A 4,753-nucleotide genomic window follows, 5' to 3' on the forward strand; every position below is an offset into this window, starting at 1 on the left:
CCCCACCCCCTTTATAGTATTCTTTCTTATGAATTTTTTCTTTTGATCATTTTAAAAAAAGGTGACGACGAAAAAGCGGAACGAGGGGGGAGGGTATGGGGTGTAAAATACGTCTTACCGCTATTTATTAGTTTTTATTGTTTTTTTTTTTTTCGCGACCCTTTTTACCCTTTCTTTTTTTTTTTAGTAATTTACCTCAATCTTTCGGCAAACTTTTATCTGTAATATGTTATTATTTTTTTGTTCACTTTTTTTCTCTTTATATTAATTTTCTTTTCCATTTTTCGATTAATTATTTTCTTTTTTATTTTTCTTCTTCTTCTCATCTCTTTGAATTAACTTTTTTCTCATTTTTCTTTCTTTTCCTTTTTTTTTCTTTTTTTTCTTTCCACATACTTGAATTTTGTTTTTGTTTCTTTTTTTTTTATTTCTCCTCTATCTTTTTCCCACTATCTCGTTTCTTCGTTCTTCCGAAGAGAGACCTGTCTTACCTCGTACGTTCTCTTTCCACTTGGTCTATTATCCTTCCCCATGGTTTTTTACTCGGTGTCGAGAGAAGCGTTTCACGGTGTAATGGACGAAGCTTGAATGAGCGTGAAAGATTCATGAGCAACTGGCTCGAAGACCGACCTCGAATCGTTGCAACTTTGTAATTAGTGCCAATGTACCCCTACCACCCCTTAACCAACCCTCCTACCTTTCCCAACTCTCTCACCGTTTCGCCTAACTTTCTATCTCTCTCGCGTGCAATTTATTAGAAACATTTATTTTTTTTTCTATCAAACTCGCGTAAGTTAGATTGTTTCTTCATTTATCATATAACGTTCACAAATTATCTTATTATTATTATTATTATTAGGATCAAATAATTATTATATTTTTAATCGTATTAAAGGAGGTTTTTCCCCTTAAAAAAAAAAAAAGAACATTTCGTGCAATTTCTTACGATGTTAAATACGTTTTAATTTGTCAATAGAATCGTTTGATCATTTATTTCCATTTCTATTGCGATTCTAATCGACCGAATGAAAATTATTAATTGATTAGGTTGGATTTTGTTGTTGTTAAATTTGATCGCAACGGCGAGTCTGACAATTAATTTGTTACAAAAAAAATCTTACGTGTAAGCATAATTGTAAATAAGAAAAAATAGAAGGAAGGGAACAGCGTGGAAAGTAAAAAAAAAAAAAGAGAGAGAGAGAGTGAATAAGATAGTATATTATTCTTGTTTCACGAGCAGTAACCGCGATACTACTACTTTTTCTTACGACTATCCCAAGGGATGTTATTTTTTCACGTTCCATCAGAAAGTTTGCATTTACCTCTCTATGCTCGTACTCTTGAGATAACAGATATTTTCTCCCTGTCTTCGTTATTTTTTCTTTTCCTTTTTATTATTTCTCTCTTTTTTTTCTTTTTTTCTTTTTGTACAGAATTTTTTTCTTTCAATTTTCATTTGTTCCTTTTTCTTTCTTTTTTTTTTAAATCTTTTTCATACATTCATAGTTTTACGTACATTCCACGAAATAAAAGCTCGGACGTTTTGAATTAAATATAATATCACGTATACCGCTAACGTCAGTGGTCTGGGATTTTGAAGCTCATAAAACGTCGATCGTAATATTATATAAATGATATTAAAAAAAAAAAAGAAAAAAAAAGTGTATAGGAAAATCCATTTATGAATCAGAATAGAAATTTCCTCATTTCTTTTATTACTTAAACGCAAATGATATATCGATATATTATGTATATTTATTCTAAGTATAAACATTAGTATCGTTACAATACGATCCCAAACCTTATGTAGGTATCCATTTCCTTGGTGTATCTCTCGTTATCAGATAGGAGAAAATTCGAACACTATTCTCTTTCTCTCTCTTTCTCATTCTTTCTCCCTTACACGCTCACACACACACATTCTCATAATACTTGCACATACATACCTCACATATTCCCGTGATACTTGTACACACTCACCTCACACATTCCTGTAATACTTGCACACGCGCGCACACATACTCATACGCGTACCTATACGTGTACACTTACACATATATAAAAAGATACAAATACAATCGCATATGTGTACACACGCATAGTCCATTTCGGTCATATCTAGATTGGCATGTGTATATGTAAATGTATAGAGAGGGGATGGAAAGCACGTCTGCGCGATGTGAATCGAAGGGGAGGAGGGAGGTTCGAGATTAGGGGGTGGGGGTTGGAAAGTCTCTTTAACGGGGACCCGACGTGCTTTTCTAACCCTCGACGACGACAGTCCTGCCGCACCACCAAAACGTGCCACATAATCGTGAGTAGATTTTATACATTCTTTCGATCTTACACATTACACTACTATTATTATTATTATTATTATTTATTAATATCAAATATATATATTCGATACACGTTTCGTTTCTTTCATTTTTTTTTTCTTTCTTTCTTTTAATTTTTTTTACAATCTTTTTTTTTTTTTATTTCTCACGTATCTCTCCACGTTCTTTTTTCTAATACACTCTGGTGCGATTAGAAAAAAGAACAAAAAGGAAAATGGAAAAGAAATGATAGATATAAACAAACGCTGCTGTTGCATCTCACACATGCATAAAGAATTTATACACACGAATAATACGTATTTGATTTGTTGTGTTTATTATCGTACAATTATTATTATTATTATTATTATTATTATTATATTATCGTGTACCTTGAATAATAAATCCAAATCCCCCTCGTGGAAGGTTATAATAATCGAGAGAGATTTATTTAATTGACGCCGGAGTTTGTTGTTGTTGTTGATTGTCGTTTTACTTCTTCATTTTTTTTGTTCATCTTTTATTCGTCGATTTATTTTCGCGTTGAAATGAATTATGAAATTAATGACGTTATTAAAGTAATCGATTGCATTTGAAAGTTTGATTTATTTTCTCGCGTCAATCGGATTATTTTCGTTTTTTTTTTATTTTCTTATTCGTCTTTTATTAGTCTCGTCTGGTCACGTCTTTTTTTCTCCTCTCGTTTTAATACTTCTTCGTTAAGGTAATATTTGATCATTTTCATTGTAACGATTGCTCGCTCGTGTTGCTCAAGTTACTCTCTCCAATCGATTTTGATTATTTAATTGATTGGTGAATAAGTTAGTGTGCGATGGGAAATAGTTGTTCTCGAGAGTTGATCGATTTGATATTTCGTATTATATTTTTCTGCGTGCTCGCTATTTTTTATTTTATTTTATTTTATTTCAATTAAATTAGCGACCGCAACAAGACGCTTTAATGAAACAGACGAATTAATTAATTAATATTAAAAATCTAAAAATACTCGAGAAAAATATATAAACGAATATTAAATAAAAACGAAGAAGTTTTAGTTCGACGTGTTTTAAATTAAAACAAATGATAATTAAAATAATGAAGAAAATTGGACAGTGACATTTTTTTCTCATTTTATTTCTTAAAAAGCAGTGACCAGGATACGCTTTAAATAAATTAATAAATTAATTAATTAATAGAAATAAAAGAAATATGTGTCAGAAAAAATTAAACGAAGTTTGGTTGGTTACGTGTTAAAATAAATATTGCAATAAAAAAAGAAAAGGAGAAAATAAAGATAAAGAAAAAAGAAAAATAAAATATATATATGTAAGATAAATAAATGAAGAAGTTTAGAGAGAAAACGAGGGTTTTAACTTGGCTACCTTTTGGTGTTTTCAAACGATAGGGGAGAAATGCAGTTAGTTAGTGAAATGAGATTATGAGTGGTTGTGCCGGGGTTAAATTTCCATTCGCTTTGACTTGCTTGATTTTTCTCTCTCGCTTCGGTAAGTTAACGTTCCACGAGGTCACTCAATCCCAACCGAGAGGATCCAATAATTTTTTAAAACATTAATAGATCTTATTTTATGGAAAAAAAAGCTTGTTAAAATCTTCGTTCAAACAATCAAAAAACAATTACCCTTGCTCCCCCCCTTTTTTTGTCATTAATTTTTGATCCCCTTTCTTTTTTTGTTCACTGTTCCAAGAGAGCACAAACCTGCATTTATCGTTTGATTGTTAATTGTATTAATCAATTAATGTCGGTCACCATAATTGTCACACAAGCACAAATATATTTAAAAATCACGTTTATTTATATTAATATTATCTATAGGTTTTATATACATTTAATATATAACTAAAACATAGAATTATTAAATTTAATTAATTAAGTTTGACCAATAAGTTTCGTACTTACGGTTTTAGTTTATAAATAAATTAATAACAAAATCCGCTTGAACTTATTGGATAACTTAATACATAAATATATATTTAATATATATAATATAAATATTAATTATTATATATATATATATTCTTTTTATTTGACTTCTAATTAATATTCTTACCGATTATATAGATAGGATAAAATTTTATATAATAATGAGAATTGGGAGGTGTAAAATATTATGTAAAGAAAAGTGGAATCCCCTGAAATATCGTTTTTAAGGTGAAATAATTAAAACAATATTCTTACCGAGATTCGTTTAAAAAAACAAAGAGAAGAAAAAGATGTTTATTTTCCCATTTTTTTTTATTTATTACGCGATGTGAATTTCAAAGTTACACGTGTTACTTATTATCGATGAAAATAATAATAATAATAAAAAATAAAAAAAAGTAAAGGAAAAAATAAAGGATAAATCGTATGTTTCCGTTCGAATTCATTAAATAGCCACTCGACAAATCCGATTGAAGAAAGTCAAGCTCGTATA

General features: G+C 29.6%; 1 protein-coding gene across 3 annotated transcripts in view; it reads left to right on the plus strand.

Moving 5' to 3' along the window:
• The first annotated feature begins 2,233 nt into the window (after window positions 1-2,233).
• The window catches only part of LOC122524237, an 87,698-nt gene continuing 85,178 nt past the window's right edge, over window positions 2,234-4,753 (plus strand). For all 3 annotated transcript variants that reach the window (XM_043646380.1, XM_043646381.1, XM_043646382.1), the window contains exon 1: window positions 2,234-2,314. The gene's annotated coding sequence lies outside the window, so the exon portion shown is untranslated. The remainder of the gene's footprint in view (window positions 2,315-4,753) is intronic.

The sequence above is a fragment of the Polistes fuscatus genome, unplaced genomic scaffold, assembly GCF_010416935.1.
Source record: "Polistes fuscatus isolate 324 unplaced genomic scaffold, CU_Pfus_HIC Scaffold7, whole genome shotgun sequence".
Lineage (NCBI taxonomy): Eukaryota > Metazoa > Arthropoda > Insecta > Hymenoptera > Vespidae > Polistes > Polistes fuscatus.